Here is a 20,117-nt window from a genome sequence, read left to right as displayed (position 1 = left end):
GACACTGGTGTCCCTCACTGACACATTCCTAATCACCCTAGTAAACTGAGTGATCTCCAGGCCTTCCTGAGAAACAGTTTGAGAGTAGATTTCCTAGTATTAGATAACAGGCCCACTCTAGCATGCCCATTTCTCTGAGCCTTTTAGTCTCTTTCTGCCCAGTTGACCATGGCAGTTCCAGCAACTCTGTTTTGTTTAATGTGGGCCAATGTTTTCTCCAAGCTTCCAAGGGCCGTCTCAGCAGTGCATTAGAAGCAGAACTTGGGGCCCTCACCAGGATGTTCTATCCTGTGTCATGGGAGAGTGCCCTGCCATGAAAACTCTCCCTATCCAACTTTATATTCTGGCCCCCTCCCCAATCTAGGTCCTTTGGATCCACCCCTCGTTCCTGGCCCCACTGTATTGTAGCCAGGTCCTGCAGCTTCGGAGAGAATCCTCTAATCCCTCAGCAGGCCCTTCCCCAGTCTGTCTATGCTGAGATTTGACTCCAATTTGTGATCTGGTGGCCAGGTGGGGAGATGGGGGCAAATCCAGAGGAAAGCAAGCACTGGCCTGTTAGAAGGCCTCATGTAAGGTCTCTGCATCATTTTCAAGCAAGCAGAGTCCTCTGCTTGCTTGAAATGGCAGTGGGCCATTTATGCAGGCCCAAAAGGTCCAGGAAACTCTGAGGATTCAGTTCTCAAGCACAGCTATCCAGATATTCCCATCCCAAGTGTCAGTGTCCCACACCTTCTGTGTCACAGCCCCGCTGTCAGCACAGGTGACTCACCTAGGCTGAGAATTCAGTCTTCTTTGAAGTTCTGCCACTTCTACAGTTACACCCTGAGCCTGGTTTCTAGCTCTGCCTGCCCCTGTCTGTAGGAATGGAAGGTCTTTTTAAACGCCTAGTACTTGGCTTTAAATTGTTAATTAGTAGATTTGAGCCTGCCATTTTCTCTCTTCAACAAATCAGTGGTGCTTAGCAAAACCCACCCAGTTCCACGGTCTGTATAGTGATATTTCCCTAAGCTCCTATTATGGACTGAATTGTACCCTGCTACCCTAATCCATATGTTGAAACCCTAACCTCCAATGTGACTGTATTTAGAGCTAATCACCTCTCTAAAGGCCCTAAGTTTAAATGAAGTCATAAGGGTTGGACGCTAATCCAATATGACTGGTGTGCTTGCAAGAAGAGGAAGAGACACCAGGGATGTATGCACAGAGGAAAGGTCATCTGGAGGCACGGTGAGAAGGCGGCCATCTGCAAGCCAAGGAGAAAGCCTCAGGAGAAACCAAACCTGCCGATACCTTGTTTTCAAACTTCCATCCTCCAAAACTATGGGAAAACACATTTCTGTTTTTTAAGCCACCTAATCTGTGATATTACGGCAGCCCTAGCAGACATCTTCCCAATTCCCAAGACACTGGGCCAGCTGGTACAGCCCCTTTCCAGTTCTCCTAGGTAAAGATGTTAGCAATCCCACTGCTATAGCCTGCCAGGAACCATCAGCACTTTACCCGCGTCATTGCAATCCAGTTCTAGAAACCCACACTTGGTGTCTGCTTTTTTTTTTTTTTTTTTTTTTTTTTGCTTTTCTGCTTTTTTTTTGTTCTGTTTTGTTTGTTTGTTTGCTTTTTAGGACCATGCTCAATACCAAATGTCTCAGGTCAGGCTCCTCAAAAAACAGAGCCTGATATGAGGACCCTTGTTAAAGCTTTTTTTTAGGGTGGTATACTTGAAGAGGGGGGTTGAGGGAAGCTGTATGAGTCTGTTCTCACGTTGCTGATAAACACATACTTGATACTGCGTAGTTTATAAAGAAAAAGAGGTTTAATGGACTCACAGTTCACGTGGCTGGGGAGGCCTCACAATCTTGGCAGAAGACGAGGAGGAGCAGAGCCACGTCTTACGCTGTAGCAGGCAAGGAGAGAATAAGAGCCAAGTGAAGGGGGTTTCCCTTGATAAAACCATCAGATCTCATGAGACTTATTCACTACCACGAGAACAGTATGGGGGAAAACCACCCCCACGATTCAGTTATCTCCCACAGGGTCCCTTCCACAACACATGGGAATTATGGGAGCTAAAATTCAAGATGAGATTTGGGTGGGGACACAGCCAAACCATATTAGAAGCAAAACAGCACTAAAAGAAAAGCTAATGAGGAATGTGCCCTTGGCTGACAACTAGCTCCAATCTGATCTCATGGGCAGGTAGCGCTGCAGTGCGAATTCCTCAGAGCTTGTCTCACCTTGAAGCAAGAGAATTGCCCTTTTACCCCACGCTCGTCAGTCATCAGCTGAGGTCTGCCACTGGGGAAGGAGAGGTGAGAGCACAGTCTCCATGGGGAAGCAGCTCCCATTTGGCCAAGGACGGCGCTCCAGAAAAGCGTGCACCTGTGAACTGTTATGCACCAATAGTTACAGCAGCTGGGACATGGGGTCATCAGCCAGTAAAGGGAGTCTTGGTGGGGCACCTACAGCTTCTAGTACAGATAGGTGTATGATGGACGGAGGGAGGAAGGGATGGATGGATGGATGGATGCATGGGTAGACAGACAGATGATAGGTAGACAGATGACAATAGATAGGTAGGTAGACAGGTAGATCATGTTTTGTAGGAATTAATAGGGCATGAGAAGTCTGCAAAGATCAAATCCATCTATCTCTGCTAAATTGAAAGACATAAATGGCCTCATTGCATTACGCCCCTCCTAAAATGCCTTTTTGGGCACCCAACATATGACTGCACACTGATGAGGAGGATTAGGAAGGATGTACGACAATGCCAAGGAGGATTACTGTTACAGGTCAGGTTCCTCAGGGAGCAGACCCTGAGTTGGAGATGAGTGTGAAGGAAGGAAGCTAGAATGGGCAGAGGGAGAAGTTGGGCTGAGATGCAGTCTCATTAACAGCCTCAGCTGATGCCACCACAAGCCGGAATAGCATTTCAGAGTTGTGCCAAGCTGAAATGAGTGGTCCAGGCCTTCATGTCCTTGCATAGGCCAATCATTGGATGCAAGCTGCCCCAGGAAAGAGGGATGACCTCGGACAAGGTGGCCCTTCAATGAGGACAACTCCTGAAGAGGGCTGACAGGTGAGGGCTGTCTGCAGACAACCCTTCCAGCAGCTGGCAGAATACACACTTCTGTCCCTCAGAATGTTCTAGGCTGCGCCGCACAGTGTCCAGTATAATCACCTGACTTCGTCTAAGGGGAAGGGAAGGTTCCTGTGAGGAGATGGCAGCCAGCGGGGTCTGAAGGATGAGTGGGAGTTACAAGGTGCAAGGCACAGCCTTGCTTCCTCTCCAGCACAAGATTAGGAAGTTCTCAATTAGGCTGTTTTACGCTGAACTCTTTTCGGAAAAGAAGCAATTAGGAACCATTAACTAGGATACCTATTCTCTCTCTTTTGTTTTCCCTTTTAAAAACAAGCTGGAAAATACGCCTTCATTAACCCGCTTTTCATTTGGAAGCCAGCAGCAGAGCTTCTGAGCGTGTCAGCCTGCTTGAAGATGAAATGGAAAAGAGCTTGTCAAACATCTCCCTACAAGGGCAGGAAAGGGAAGTCGGCAGGGGAAAGGTTGGGTAGGAGGATTGCTCAGACTCAAGAAACTATCTGCAAGGCACTAATTGGGCTGCCAAAATGTGCCGAGGCAAAGAGGAGAAAGGCAGATAAACAGTTTCGTAGCAAGGGGTCAATGGTGAGGCCAGGGCAAAGCTGCAGCAGAGCCCCTCCACCCAGCAAGAGGCTGGGATTAAGTGGGTTTCAGAATGCGGCTGGGGCAGCTCACAGGGGCCGTGAGCCCTTGAACTTGCTATTTCAGGCTGAGGTCCAGGCGACCCTCCTCCCCCAATCCCATCCCCACTCCATTCCTCTGCAACATCACTGTGGGGGAGATTGCTGGTGGAAACAAGGGAGGTACATTACTAAGCTTGGTGTTCCAGGAAGGAGCTGAGAAGGGAAGGTCAGGGAGAGCAGGCTCCTGCACCGTCCAGATGGCAAGGCCAGTGCCACAGAAGAAGGGGAGAGGCAGGATGAATGCTACTAGGGTCAGGCAAAGAAGGTCACTCACAGCTTTTGGGCAGAAGAGAAAGCTTAAGGTAAGGTACAGGGTACATGAAGGTAAAGAAAGGAGCTTGTTTTTCCAGCTTATTCTCCATTCTCTGTTCCCCACTTTCTACTTCTCTGCAGAGAGCAGAGAGTTCTTGGCAAGTTATGTGGGCCATGCACACCCCCTCTCCACCATTCTCCAACCCCGTTGCCCTCTGGCCTCTACCTTGAGTCCACAGAGGACAGCAGGCAAAGCTGGTCTACTCCACTCATTCCACCATCCTCCTCATCTTCCTTGGTCCCTTTAGTGAGAGCAGTCCCTAGAACCCAAACCATAAGAGCAATTCCATGATGGCCTCAACATTTTAGAAGAAAGAAGTTCTGTCCAGGGGTCTAGCATCATTCACCTCTTCATTTACTCAAACAGTATTTAGGTGGCTACTGTGCCAGGCACCATGCTAGAAATAAACAACATGCAACTCCTTTGAGTAGGAGAAATAAAGCTGCAAGCCAGTATCTATACTGTAAGTGAAAACATGCTATGTGAATGCAGAAATTAGTCCTGCTTGGGGTTGGGGATGGGGGAGGGTATAACAGGAGTTGTGGGCTTTTAAGGGTTAAGTAGATAGATATTAATCAGGCAGAAGAAGAGGTAAGAGAAGAGACTACAGCAGGAATAGTACACTGGAATAGAGGCTTGAAAATTGTTTCATGTATGCATTCAAAAAATGGGGAATAATCTGGGAAAGTCAGAATATGGTCTGCGTGGGGAAATAATGGAAGGTGATCCTGGAAGGCTGGAAATGTGAGCCTAATGGTTTTAGATGTGAAAAATCAAAGACAATTTTTAGGAATCAGTACAGTTAGATTAAGAATTTTGGAAATACCATAATGAAATGGAGAAAACAAGATAGGAGGCAGTTAGGAGTGAGGAGGCTGTTGAACTAGTCAGAGCAAGTATCGATATGGGTCTGGCAGTGAATTCCACCAGTGAACAAACGGTTGTCAAATAAGCACAAGAGGGGGTTTTGAGAGATTCTGAGCCATCTTCAAGCTGGTGGGTAGGGAGTGGTTAAAGATGGTGGTAGCACTGCTGATGAAATGAGCTATTCACCTTATGCACACAGGAGATGAGGGGAGTGGGGATTTGAGAGCATAAGTGGGAAGGACATGTTATGGTCTAGATTGTGGTCATATCAAATGATCTCTGCTCTGTGACCTCTCCCCTCCACTTTTTCAGGAAATAAAAGGCTGGAACCAGTCCCCTTGAGAATGGGATGAGAAGAGCAGTCCTCATAGAAGTCATAGAAACAAGACAGAGCTGACATGTTCACTGTGGTCCCTGCCCACCACCCCAGCCCAATACCCTGACCACACATGATTACTTAATGAGGTGTCAAACATCCTAGTTTGTCCAGGACAGTTCAAGTTTATACTAGATATTCAGGCATCATGATTAATCCAGTTCCTCTCACTCTCAAAACTGGCCCAGTTGAATGATAAAATGGAATTTGACCTTACCAATCAACCGCAGCCTTCTTTCCCACTGAGCCCAGGTGCAACCTGAAAATCCTTTTCCACGCAGCCTTCCTTCTAGGCAACAGCTATCAATCAATCAGGTATTGAAATCCACTTGCCACCTTTTTGAAAGAAGAAAGAACATAGGTCTAATATTAGCTGGGCAAACACTGGCATGCAATTTGACCTCTCGAGCCTCCATTTCTTCATTTGACACCTAAAATAATAGCATTGCCTACTCACAGAGCTAGTGTGAGCATCAAGTGAGGTAGCACATGGAAAAATGCTATACAAATGGTAGTGTTTTTAGGATTATTCAAAGGACAGAAACAGCTGGCATGGTAGCGCCTCAGGGGTCTTGGCATCATCCTCACTGCCACCCCAGTAGGAGACCATGAGCCTCCTTGGGAAGGTAGCCAGCAGCTCCTGGAGTTTAGGCCTCTCCTCCCTTAATCCTCTCTTCCTTTGGAGACAAACAACAAACCCCTCTGGCACCCCCACCCCTCAGATCAACTCCATCAAGAAGCGAGGCTTCTCTTTGTACTACAGCAAACGCATGTCTCTTATTGACGCTCCCCTGGGACCCTCTGTGGCAACACATGCATAGCTTTGAAGTTGCGAGTGTGTTTAATGCGCAAGGGCCCCGTCTCGGTTCAAGGACAGTATTTTAAGTCCCCGAGAAGACGGGAACGAAGTTTTGATTGCAGAAAGAAACAGATCCTTAACAGACTTGAATGATAAAACATCATAACCTCATCCGATTGTAGCAGCCAGCTCTGAAGAGGGAGTCACAGAAGAAACAATTGATTGGGAAGACTGACTTTCATCTCAGCTATAAGCCTGTTCCTTGACCTAAGCTACTACCACTTCTCTGACTTGTGACAGGCACAGAACTAAAAATGCAGGGTGCAAGCTGCTCAGGGCAGGACTACTGAGGAGGCAAACATAACCAAGGCTTGGAAGACTTCAGGACAAAGGCATCTTGTGGGAAAATGGCCTCCTTTGAAAGATTACTGCCTGAAGGAGGTGTCACCTGACCAAATAATAAAATCCTGAAGAGGACACGGCTCATCACTTGATCTGGATCCATCTACAGAAGAATAGCCAGCTTTTCACCTTTTCAAATGAGCTTAGTTGTTTCAGAAACAAACCATAAACTTCACTGCAGGTCCAACAAGAATCCAGGCTTCAAGAGGGAAGAAAACAGCCAGTCTTCTGGGAGCAACTGGAGGAAAGAAAAATGAGGCAGATGACTGTTGAGAGTATTGTCTCCTCACGGATTCCAGGAAGACCTGGCCCAGAACCTGGGTGGAAAACAGACCAACCATCACCAAACCAACTTCACCAACTGTGCTGCAGGCAGTGACCTGGGAGATGCCCGGACCAGGAGAGAGGCCACACTGGGATACCTGGGACTTAGGCAGTGCTTCTCATTCTGAAGAGCAGGGGTGAGGCCAGCAAGCTGGGCTCATGAGTAAAGGCAGATGGAGAAGATCATCTAGAGGGGTCATCAGAAAGTTTAGGTCTCATCCTGATCCTCAGCTTTTCAAAATCAGAAATATTAATATAATCACCCCATGTTCCCAGGGGTGATCAGTACTAGGGGGATGGTTTGCATTGAGCTAAGAGCATCTTATTCATCTGTGTATCTTCTGGGACAAGCACAATGTATGGCATATACCAGGTCAATGATTTTAGCCCTGTCTGCTCATTAGAACAGCCTAGGATGCTTTACTAAAATACCAGTGGCTAGGAGCCACTCTCAGAGCCTCTGAATTAATTGGTCTGGGAATAGGCCCAGGCATGAGTGTTATAACTTCACAGGTGATCTAAAGTAAACTCACGGCTATGAACAATTGTACCAGATCATCAATGAATGGCAGTCGAACAATGGAAGAACTAATGTGGTATGGTTTGGCTGAGTCCTCACCCAAATTTCACCTTGAATTGTAATAATCCCCACATGTCAAGGGCAGGGCCAGGTGGAGATAATTGAATGATGGGGCCGTTTCCCCCTTACTGTTCTCATGGTAGTGAATAAGTCTCATGAGATCTGATGGTTTTATAAATGGGAGTTCCCTTACACATGCTCTCTTGCCTTCTGCCATGTAAGACATGATTTTTCTCCTCATCCGTCTTCCACCATGATTGTGAAGCCTCCTCAGCCATGTGCAACTGTGAGTCAATTAAATCTCTTTTCTTTATAAATGACCCAGACTCAGGTAGGTCTTTATTAGCAGCATGAAAACAGACTAATACACAATAAATGAATGGAAGCATTGGAGGTGAATGACAACACACTCATTCACAATGGCAACATCCCTTACAGGACCGCTGGCACTAGCCATTGGCATGGGCTGGTGAGAAAGTCTGCTTAGGAGGCCAGATTATCCATCACAAGGCTCCTTGGTTAGCCCAACATCAGCAAAGGGACATCGGCTATTGCTGAAAGAATCTTCACAACAAACCACTATACTTGCTTCATATCCCCTCATTCTTGCTAAATTCTCTGTAGCGTGCTATTATGCATATCTCTTCATTCTGTGCTTTTAACAAAGAAGAATCATAGGAAGAATAGGTGTTTTTTATCTATGTTTCATGAGGGATTAAAATGACAGACCCAGCTGCCAGATTACATAGAATGTCCCAGGTCACCCAGTTTTCTTGTGGGGAATCGAGGGCTCTCTGTTTACTGGATTGGGTTAACCTGGGAGCTGAGGGTTAACCTGGGAAACTGACCTCTTTTCTGCATCTATCCTACCCCGTGCCTCATTACACAGGCACATGCATGGGCTGGGTCAATACGATCAGGCGTTTAATTAAGCAGATATCAAGCTCAAGAGGGCCCTATTTCCTCTACTGTGAACCTAGGAGCAACGATAAGGAAATGCAGGAGCCTGAGGGTTGAAGCACAAATTTAATAAACATTTCTGCTGTTGCCTGGAGCCTGATTTCTGTCAAGGCCCAATGACTTCTTGAACTAACTTGCTGAGTGATTGCAAACTTCTCTGAGAGCCTCATGAGAGATGGCACTCATTGGAGGTTGAGTATGTACACAAACACGGGCCCACTTGGATGGATACCTTAGCGTGCGCGCTCTCTCTCTCTCACTCGCTCACTCGCTTTCATTTGCGCACATGCACACACCCTCCTCACAATGCCATAATGTCTATGTAAATTGGATCTTTAATATCCTTCAGATAAATGACTTCAGAAAGAACATGGATACAATACTCTGTCTCTGAGTTAACATGATAGGCTCTGCCTCCCAAATTGGCTCAGAGAAATTAGCAGGAAGGAAGGAAGGATCAGACGAAATAATAAACCTGCTTACCTGCTCATTAATTTAATCTCCCCCCCCACCACCCTCTCTTCGCCTTGTGGTTTCACTACCCATAAAATAACTAGATAACTTCGAAGTCCTAGATGAAAGAGAAACTAGGTCTGGAAGCTCTAAGATTAAAGGAGAATTTTTAGGATTAGTCTTTGATTTTTTTTCTTTTCTCTCTCTTTCTCCCCCTCTCTTTTATTTTTTTCTTTCTTCTTTTTATCTCAGAGGTGACTGAGGAGGCTTCCCTCTTCTTTTCACCTCTCTGCTGAGCTGGTCAGCCTGAAGCCTCCCCTGGGGCACAGAGGCAGAGCTCACAAGGAACTTGGGACCTGGGACAGAAGGCACAGAGTAGGGCTCCTCTTAGTGACATTTCCCACCAGACATTGAAGGGCATCTGTTGTTTGAGTAATGTATGGGTGCACGAAACTGCTTCCTCCTTATCGTTTGAGTAGGACACCCTCTTGCAGATGCTTGGATGCACTTCCCTGTACCTCTTTTTCCAGGTAGCTCTTGCCCTTAAAGAGCCTGAGACGAGTAGAAAAGACAGTGACCTACCTGGTCTGCACAATCTTGGGAGATTTCAGTGATTCTGTTATGTCTTCCCAGTCCTGAGAGCCAGACTGTGAGCATCTCCAACATTGCTCAACAAGGCATGTTTCAAACAGTTACACCAAAGTCAGGAAGCACCCTCCCTAGGGCCACTCCTGCCCCTGGATATAACAAGCCAGCCTGCTGCTGTACTTTATTTCCAATTCAGAGAGTTCATTCTCAGACCTATCCACTCTTCTCGGGAGCTCCTGGCATCTCAGGGTAGTGAGCACCTCCCTGAAAGCTCTGGGTGACCAGTCTTTATTCATTTCACGTGTGCCTCCTGCCCAACGTCTAGCATGAAGAAATCAGACAAGATACAGAGATACTCCACTCCACCAGGGGAAAGTGAAAACCGTACAATTTAAGAGAGATGGGAGAACAGAGAAGCAGCAGCAGGCTCTGTTCAATAGATGGGCAGCCCAGAGTGGCAAGGGGGAGATATGTTGCCCAGAGCAGCAGCTTGTCCCAGTGCTCACGTAGGGTGTCCTTCGAGTGGCTCCCCAAATCCAACCCAAGCCCCTTCTTACAAAGTCAATGATATCTCTCTCTCAGGGTGGGCTTCTTCAAAACAAAAGGCACTTCTCCATCACCGGCGCTCAGGTTCAGCAAAGGCTCAGGCAGGTAATGACATCAAAGAAGGCAGAAGGCCAGGGAGCACGTGCAGTGCTGTAAAAATGAGATGGGAGTTGAAGCTTCTCTAGGCATCTGGATGTAAATATCTTTGAATTTTCAAGCCCCAAATGCAGAGGCACCCCTGTGGCTGATGTGCCACAGCCCTTAGCTGCTGTCCACATTCAAGCTCACAGGACTCACTTTTGGAAGGAAAGTTACTCTAGTCCAGAACAGCAGCTCCCGGGAATCTTAGTCTCAGAACTTCTTCACACTGAGGCCCCAAGACCTCAAGTTTGTGTAGGTTTTGTCTATTGATATTTAATGTACTGGATATTGAAACTGAGAAAAGTGGCTGGGTGTGGTGCTTACCCCTGTAATCCCGGCACTTTAGGAGGCCAAGGTGGGCAGATCACTTGAGGCCAGGAGTTCGAGACCAGCCTGGGCAACATGATGAAACCCTGCCTCTTCTAAAAACACAAAAATTAGCCGGGTGTGGTGGCAGACACCTGTAATCCCCACTACTCAGGAGGTTGAGGCAGGAGAATCACTTGAACCCTGGAGATGGAGGTTGCAGTGAGCCCAGATCACACCACTGCACTCCAGCCTGAGAGACAGAGAAAATTATAAAATATTTATTAATTCATTTAAAAATAACATATCTATTATACGTAAATATATACAAGAGTTTTTTAATTTTCCAAAACAAAATTGGTGAGAACAGTGGCCTTGTTTTATATTCACAAATCTCTTTATTGGCAGCCTTAATAGAAACCAGCTGGATTCGCGTACCTGCTTCTGAACACACCCTGTTGTGATAGGCTGTTTTGTTGAAGCATATGAAAAAAATACAGCCTAACACAGATATGTATTTGGAAAGGGGAGGAATAGCTTAATAATCTTTTCTGATAATTGTGGATATTTATGGAAATTACATCAAAACTCAAAAAATGGTGCTTTCTTAAAGGTTACAGCTTGGAATGAGAACCCTTTTCGTATAATGTTACATTAAAATCCATTGATCTATCTTACACTTGAAATGGAATTTTGCAGCATGGATTGATCATCTGAAAATATTGGTTCACTGAGTTATGCAGATCTTGCAAATGTTGATACATTTCACGATGCAATATTGGAAATCCACATTTGTCCATATCACCTCAGATTGCGTCAGAAAAGTCTTTAACTATTTGGAAGTTACCAGTGCAAGGGCCACTGGGATTCAGACCTCGTTGGAGAAGGTGCGATTACAGCCTGCAGGAAGGCAGAGAAGTTCTCTGGGTTGCCTGGATCCAAGCTGGACCATAGTCAGTGAGCTGAGGCTGGGAAACAGGAACTGGAAAACGGGAAACCCCTGCCAGGGCACCTAATGAAACTTACAGGGAAGCCTTCTTCAGAAATGTCGTTGAGCTAACTGGTAAGCCAGCTAGGGAACCTGTGGAACTCCCCAGGAAGGTGCCTCCTGTAAGACTGCCCATAAAGAAATGCTACACCGTGTAGGAGAGCTCCCTGGGAAGCCTTCCTCTGGGAAACCAAGGGAAACCACCTTGGAAGAGGTGCCAGGCTGCCAGGCCCCTCATCATCATTTTACACACAAGTTGTTGAAGATTAAACTTTATAATGTTCTGTTTAGGTGTTATTTAGTAGTACCATGGCTAAATTTAAGGAGATGTTAATATACCCAGCAATGGATACAATAACTCTTGAGACTATACATCTGTTTAGGAAAAGGATGAGCATTTCACTAGTTCAAAGGATAGCTATAACTCATTAGGTAGAAAGACAGTTGTTTCAGTGTCAAACAGAAGTTCAAGTGTGTGCAGAAGTTGTGTAAACAAAAGGGTGGACTATGCCAGCCATCAAATTATTGCTGCTCAGCTCCAAGGCTACTTTCATTCCTGCTTGTAATACTGGAATGTTTCTTACTGGCCAGTTGGAACTTTTGTCAGTAGACAGCACTGGAAGAACACTGGAGGAGGAAAGGGCTTTTCTTCCTGCTTCCAGTGATCTTCTCAGCTTGCTCCTTGGTGCATGGTACCCAGCAGTGCATGGGATACTAAGTAATGTCATGTTCATTGGAGTTGGCATCTCCCCATTACCAGCTTTCCTTGGCACCATGGAGAGTGGCTTTATGGAAAGTTCACCCACCATTGCAGCTCCTCCCTGGGGGCAGCCTCTTAGGACCACAGAAGGGCTTCTTGGTAAACGCTGTGTGTGCCACAGCTGGGCTTCCCAGCATGTTCACCAGCCTCCATGACAGCTTCCAGCAAATTCCATTGACCATCACAAGCAGTTTCCCGTCTGCCAGGCCTGGCCTACTCACTGTGGATGGGCTTTGGCCCAGAGTAGCTTCCCGTCATGCAGGGGGCTACCATGATACCAACTCCAATGAAGTCTAATTCCCAGCCCTTACTCAAATTTCTTCCTTTATTGGAACTCTCCCTTAGTCTTAGGGTATTCTTTAGAATTCTCTTTTGTTCTTACAAATAGCTCATTCTTTATGTTAAACTTTCCCTATTTAAATGCAAGGTGGTTTTTCTCTCCTGACTAGACCGTGACTGATACAATATGAATACAAATTTTCACAAATTCTAATATGCTTAAAAACTTCAGTCTTATCTATGGCAACAAATACTGTCAGTCATTTTCCTTGAAATGACAGTCTCACTTTGTTCATCTGTAAGAAAATATTTTCCAAATACTGAAGTCTGGTTAGTCATAAATTGTCACTCATTCTTTCAAGTAAACAGGTATTTTATTAAGAAAGTGGCTAGTTCAGCTTGCAACTCAAATGCACATGTACTTTTTCTCAAGACGAACATATTGAGCACAAATTGTTTTTGCATACTTCCCATTTTACTACACAGAATATTAAATAGGCACGTACTCAAAGGTCAACATTTAAGAAACTTAATATTTCCTGCCACATCAGGACATTCTTGAGTAAAAGTGATTTTTTTTATTCTGCAAGTGCGTTCTAGTAAAACATATAATGTTTAGTATTACAGTTTGGTGCTACGGCCTTGATTTGGGCTAAGCAGCCTACAGTTTTACCCATCGTTGATGCTGTGCCTTCAGTGTAAATGTCAACACAGTGAAAAAGGCAAATAGCATCATGAAAATGGTTTTGATCTCACAGAACCCTGTAAAGGACCTAGGAAACTCCAGGCATCCATGAGCCACACTTTTAAAGGTAAAGTATATATGTTTGGGCATCAAAAAGACCTGAGACTGAATCTTGACTCTGCCAGTTTTTAACTAGAAGATCCTGGACAATTTATTTAACTATTCTATGCCTTGGTTTTCTCACATATAAAATGGTATTCATATGACTACCTCTTTCACAGGGATATGTAAGAATTAAATGAGATGTAGTATGGGTATATAGCATAGTTCCTAGCATACAGTAAGTTCTCAATAAAGAGAGATTATACTGAAGAGAAAAAAGGAGGAATGAGAGGAGAAAAAAACATAAGAGTCCTGGTCATTTCATAGTGGAGGCATAAGGAGACCATTATGGCAAAAGCGAGGTTACAAAGTTGTGGTGGGTAAGCCCGGAGCCTTGAGTTCTTTCATCCTGTCCCCAAAAGTTCTTGAAGGAGCAGGAGCCAACTGAGTGAAGAAAGAAGTCCCAAGGATAGGCTCACCCACTTCTGGATGGTTTTTAGAAGGTGACCCCAGAAGAGCTTTATATTTCTTAGGAGAATTTCCCTTCACCCCTCAATAAAGACAGCCACCATGTGACAGAGAGAGGGGGGGATGGCTGAGACATCTAACTAGAGTCTAACTTGGGACTCTAACTAAAGTGCTCATGCTGCCACCAAGGTGCAAAGCTGGTGTTAGAGTACCAGCCTGGTTACAGTACTGAAGTTCACCCCTCCTGTTCTGCCACATTCCCCCTGGTGTGCCAGGAGACACTGCAATCTTCTGTCAGAGAAGTCGAGACAGAAAAATCTGCAACACAAAACAAAGGCACCCAGGTCAGACTCCACAGTTGTGTCTTAATTCTTCAGGAGTTGCTTCCCTATTTAGCGGTGCTCAGCTCCAAAATATGAATACTGTCTTATGACTGCTAAGCAGGCTAACCTACAATTAGCCAGGCTGTTTACAGGGCCCTCTACTCCCCTTTTCCTTCTCCAGCCTTCTGAGAAAAAGGACACTCCATGACAATAAATGTTGTTGTTGTCAACTAATTCCTAACAATAAATACAATTGACTTTTATTGAGAACTTGCTTCACTCTAGGCATTATGCTAAATGTTACACACACGACTTTATTTCATCCTCAAAACAGTTTGAACCCATTTTAAAGACAAAGAAACTGAATCTTAGAGAGGTCAACTGGTGTGTCAAATCTGCACAACTAGTGTCAAGTTATTTTCTATCTGACCTCAAAGCTGGTGTTAGTATCACTTTTCTCTCCTGTGTCTCAATGTAAGTGAATTTTCACAGTAGGTGAGTGCATTTTCTCCTCCTTCCATCTGGCATTTGGGATCACAATTCTTCTTTGCTAGTTTGTCTTGCTTCCATACCATGCTGAAACCGAGTGGTTTCCTTCAGTGCTCACAGTTTCTTGTGGATAGCGTTGTATATATTCCTCAAATAAATTCTAACTGCAAAAGTCTTTTAGATTCCTCCTCTCTTCTTGTTGACTTTCCTGACTTCAGCTTGCTCCCTTGCAAGCAATCCACCATGCTGTTGCCACTGCAGCCTTTCTAAACATACCCTTCCTTCCCTCGCTTAAATGCCTCAGGGCCTCCCCAGCTGCAACTAAGACCACATTCTCCAGCTTACTATTCCAAGCACTTGGTTGCCTGCTTCCAGTTAATCTCTCCAAGTTCATTCCTTCCTTCCCTGCCTGTCTCCTGTGCTTCAGAATCCCTGATGGACTCTCAGCCTCCTCAACAAGGACTCTATGGTATTTCTCTTCGTGGTGCTGGTGCCTAACACCTTTCTTGGCTCATGGTAGCTGTTCAGAACATGTTACTGAAGAAATGAATGATGGATGGGTGCATGGATGATTTTTAACAGCGGTTCTCTTATGCCTCCTTGAACCCTGCTTAGTAAACATTTGCTGAAGGATAGCTTCCAAAACTTTGGATTCACTTTGTCACTGTTCTGAGCACCTTAGTTCCAGATTTTAATAGTTAGGCCCTCCCAGTCATCTTCATCCCTTCCCGCTTTCATAAGGAGTGGAGAGCCACAGCCCCTCTCACCAGGATCAGCTCCCCATGGGCTGCACTGTCCTGTCCCAGGAAACCTTCCCATCCTCCTATGTTTGCATTATGGAAGGTCACATATGTGGAATATTGGCTTCTCCATGGAGTTCCCACCTCCCTGCAGGAGCCCCCAAACTTCCCTCCCCACTCTTTTCTGAGCTGTCATCTCTATGAAGGCAGCCTTGACAGGGTGAGCACCATGCAGGCTAGGAGTGCTTCCAGATCCACTTGGACATTTTTTCTCGGGTTATGTGGAGGGAAGTAGCAGAGAGACGTTGCAGCAACAAAGGACTGAGTGCAAGCAACGGAGAGATGGAGAATAGGCATTTTCTTCTTAACATCATATTGTCCCTTCAGAGATACTAAGGCAAGTGCCTTATCTGGAGGCAACGTAGCCAAGGCATTTCCAACATGGAAGGTGTGGTGGAGGCAGAGGCCTTCACAATCACCTGGAATGGCTATCTATCAATCAGTCAGCACCCATCCGGAGCCCAGACCTACACTAGGCTGGGGGTGGGAATGGGTGAAAGAGACACCAATGATATAAAATGGGTAAGTCCCACCCAAGGAAAATATTATCCAAAATGAAGACAACACAGCAGACGTGAGGCAGCGAGTCCTGCTGTGGGCATTATTCCAGGAAGGGAGAGACCACTGTGAGTCATGGGGTGTGCTTGAGATGAGGTGGTGAGTCATGAAGTAGGTGTGGTGCTTAACAGGGAGTGGGGGCATGCAAGTGGGTAGCACTTTAAGGGGCTTGTATGTAGCCAGGGTGTCTGCCTAATCTGAGCCTTGGGTGTGCACAAATGGCAGAAGGCTGAATTGTATCATGATTACAGCTTTTTTTCTTTAATTTTATTTTTTAATGGACAAATAATAATTGTACATATTCATGGGGTACACAGCAATGTTTCAATACACATGATGTATAGTGATCAGATCAGGGTAATTAGCATATCATCATCTCAGACATTTAGCATTTATTTGTGTTGGGATCACTTAATATCCTCCTTTTAGCTATCTGGAACTATGTATTATTGTTAACTCTAGTCATTCTACAATGCTATAGGACACCAGAATGTATTCTCCATGATCACAGCTTTCTAATTCTTTTCTGATAGACTGTCTTATCTGGTCTCACTGGCCAAAACGCAGCGCTGGAATCCTCTAGGATATCACTAGCAGTTATTGTGAGTTCCAACCTGAGAATCAATTCATTTACAATTCTTGAACCCATAGCAACAAGAATAAAAAAGAAAGAGAAAATTTGGAAGTTATCTCATGGGGGGAATAAAGACAAGTGTGAAGGTGCCTTAGGGAGGTGAAGGAGCAGATAAAACAGATCACTGCCTCCTTTATGCCCCAAGTACTCAATGCACTTGCCAACCAAAACATTTTAACTGCTTATTTTATACAGTTATTTGCTATCTCATTTAACCATGAGTCCTTTGAGAGTTAGGAATATCTTATTTTCTCTTCTATACCCAGCGTTAAGCACGGTATCAATATCAATAGACAAAAATATCAATAAACATGTATTGAATGTATGAGTGAAGGAATAAATGAAAGAATAAAGAACTGGTGGTCCCAGAGAACAAAAATGGTGATACCACTGACAGAAATGGAAGATCAGGAAGGAGGGCCAGAACAGTGTAACAGAAAGTTGTATAAAAGCAGTTTTCATCTCGATATGAGAAAGAACTCTACAGAGGCCAAGAATATCTCAAGAAGCACTTGGTCTCATGGAAAGGTATTAATGGTGAGGATAAAGATAGCTACCATTTATCTCATGTTCACCTTATGCAACCCTCACTGCGGCCTGGTTACACAGGAACTGTTACCATCCCCATTTTACAGGTGGAAAAAATGAGTCTCCAGGAGGCTGTGTAATATGCCCCAAGTGACAAAGCTGGTAAGTGCAAAACACAAGCTTTAAACCCCACCTCACCGTAATTGCTGCCCCTCACCATAATTGCTGCCCCTCAACAACAAAGTTCAGACCCTGGGAGTGTGTATCTGATGGCCTCATGCTCCTCATCCTCTCACTCCTCATCCTGGTGTTGTGTTGCTCTCACATTGTAAACAGCCTCCTCCCTCAGACTTCCTCTTCAGAGACCAGCCCATTCCCAGGTGGAGAAGCACTCCTCTGTACTTGATGCTGGTGTCTCTTTGACCCATCCCCCAGGCAATTGGGGTGGAGAGGCAGGGGGTTGCTTCTGGAGCAGGCCTAGACCTCTGTGCCACTTGGAGCCCACTCTTCCAACATGGCCTTGCCTCCTCCCTCTGATAGCTTCCCAGGGAGTGTAGGGATTCACCTCGCACAGAGAAGTTCGGCCCTTGCCCAGCTCCTGAGAATTAGCCTCTCAGCCCTTGGAATATCTGCCCAGTAAGAGCACCTTCGTTTTTACCTAAGGTCCTTGGTCTCAGTCTCAGACTGACTTCTGGAAGGGCAGGAGATTGAGGTAAGTCATGCGGGAGCTCCATGCCTACATGAGCAACCCTTGATAAAAACTGGACACCAAGGCTCAGTTGAGCTTCCCTGGTTGGCAACGCTTTGTGTGTGTTGCCAACATCATTTGTGAGGGAATTAGGAGCTGTCTGCTGACTCCACTGGGAGAGGATAAGGGAAGTCCACACCTGGAGTTCTACTGGACTATGCCTCTGCACCTTTTTCCATTGCTGATTTTCACCTGTAACCTTTTGCTAATAAACTGTAGCTGTGAGTCTAACAGTTTTGCTGAATTCCATGAGTACTTCTGGTGAATTATTAAAGCTAAGAGTGGTTTTGGGGACCCCTGAATGGCAGTCTTCTTGACCCCCATTGCTCTTGCCTGTTCCATCTTATCCCCTTCTGCTTCAGAGCTGAGCCTGGCTCTCTGCCTATTTCCTTGTACCTGCCTCTTGGACCTCTCTGCCTTTAAATTTGCATTGCATTGTGGGATGGCACACCTAGTATCCAGCAATCAGCCTAGCCAGGCCCATGGCCAGCCCTTGCTCCTAGAGAATCCCAGCCCAAACCAGAGCACTTATCTCTTTCCTCCCCAGGGAAAGGGGTCCAGAGAGTGACCCACCAAAGCTGAACAACTGCCTGACCTGGAGACATCCAGAAGAAGGGGTGAATGATGAACCCAATGATCTTTAAGCTTCTTCTCAAATCCTACGGTTCTGATTCCTGGATGTGTCCATTTAGTTTGGATATTTTGAGTTTGAGATAATGACAGGATTTTCAAGTGGAAGCGTCCTCTTGAATGCTCACAGAGATGGCTGGGGAGATAGAGGTCGGTGGGAGAATATTCCATGATCGGGCCCTGCTTGAAAGATGAAAAGCCTGCAGGGAGCTCAGATTGCATACAGAGACTTAGGAGTCCAGGAAACCAACTAGCTGAGCTGCCTTTCATAGCATAGCTGTGGCTTCCCAGAACTTGCCGGGGAAGGCTCCCCTTTCCTCCCTGCCAATTTCTCCACCCCACCTGGCACCAAAGGGCCTAGCCTCCAAGTCACAATTAAAGCTGTGCAACAATGCTAATTGCTGTATCTGACCTCCCTTCAGATAACAAGGGAATCCCTCTCCCTAATTAGCCCTGCCGCTGGTAGACCAGCAAAGCCAAATGTTTATTATGGGATGAATGCTCTTACCGTAAATTTTGACATATGCTGTGGAAAGATGTTGGATAAATAAGACTTCAGAGGCATGGGTTGTTTAAATAATGAATACCCACTGCTGTGGGTGATGAGGGTGGAGGGGAGTGAGGCAAAAAAGAAGCAGAGGATCCTGGATCCATGCTCAGAGCCCAGGGAAAGACTTAGTTGGTTCGGAAAGAAACAGACGGAGGGATATGGCAATGCCAGCAGGAAAGCTAGGGTGAAGAAGAGAGTGTGCTGGGCTCCACACTGCACTCACCGCTCCTGTTGTCCTGCAGAAATGCCCTCCCATCCCCCACACCCACTCACTTCCATTCCTAGTACCCTGGGAAGCAATGACAAATGGCTTGTGAAACAAAGTCAGAGGGGAGGTAGGAGAAACTTCCTCCCCACAAAGACTAAAGCCAATGCCTGTCTGCACAGGCCCTGAGTTTACTGTTGTTGATGTCTTGCTTCTTCCCAGGGAAGGGGAGGGTGAGTACATGGAAGCCTAATCTTGCACTTTGGCTTCGTGGGGTGGCCAAGATGTGCGGAGAAAATCATTGCAACCAATCAAGGACCCCCCGCCCATGACATTCTGAAGCACTGAGGAAGGGAGAATGCTGGTTTTATGATTTCCATGTATCCCCTTCAGGTCTAGCTCTGGTCAAGCAGACCACACACTATGAAAGAAAGATCCTTAGATGTGACTTATGCCTGGATTTGGAAAGACTCCTCTCTTCCCCCATCCCATGGGCTCAGGCCCAGAGGGCTGATCCACAAGCAGATCTAACAAAGATGGCTGTGTCTCTTTCAGTTCCTCAGTTTCCAGTCAATCAAGGAGAGAGACATCCTTTCATCTCAGTGAATGGGGGTTTGTCCAACAACTATAGGTAGATGTCAGGGAAGCAGAGGGACTCCCAGTAACTGCATAGACAGCCAGGCTCTGGGGAGACCATGCTTGTTTCAGACACATTGTCCAGCCTTTGACCTCCACTCGTCAAGTCCACACTTCAGCCACTTGTCCTCTGCAAATAGGGTGGCTCATGACCCTCACATGTTTCTCTTCAGAACAAGCCCAAATCTCAGTGTCTTACAAACAGCAAAGGCCTATTTCCATTAATGATACATGTCCGTATAGGTCAGCAGAGGCCTCTGCTCCACTTGGTCACTCAGGGATCCAGGCTTTGGAAT

At 45.8% G+C, this 20,117-nt stretch overlaps 1 long non-coding RNA gene across 7 annotated transcripts in view; it reads right to left on the bottom strand.

Annotated features, from left to right (window-relative positions):
* Window positions 1–1,826: 1,826 nt before the first annotated feature.
* Window positions 1,827–20,117, bottom strand: part of LOC103877933 — a 47,417-nt gene continuing 29,126 nt past the window's right edge. For 3 of the 7 annotated variants that reach the window (XR_004177340.1, XR_004177341.1, XR_004177339.1), the window contains 5 exons: window positions 9,440–10,141; window positions 5,557–6,778; window positions 4,262–4,355; window positions 2,235–2,386; window positions 1,827–1,894 (listed from right to left, as the gene is read on the bottom strand). This is a non-coding gene — a long non-coding RNA (uncharacterized LOC103877933). Of the gene's footprint in view, window positions 1,895–2,234; window positions 2,387–4,261; window positions 4,356–5,556; window positions 6,779–9,439; window positions 10,142–10,456; window positions 10,495–20,117 lie in introns of those variants that run through there. The other 4 variants (XR_002517232.2, XR_002517237.2, XR_004177342.1 and 1 more) reach the window with 4 other exon arrangements.

Source organism: Papio anubis, chromosome 12 (genome assembly GCF_008728515.1).
Source record: "Papio anubis isolate 15944 chromosome 12, Panubis1.0, whole genome shotgun sequence".
NCBI classification, from domain to species: domain Eukaryota; kingdom Metazoa; phylum Chordata; class Mammalia; order Primates; family Cercopithecidae; genus Papio; species Papio anubis.
The sequence above is the reverse complement of the archived record's forward strand: the minus strand, read 5'-3'. Positions and strand labels throughout refer to the sequence as shown.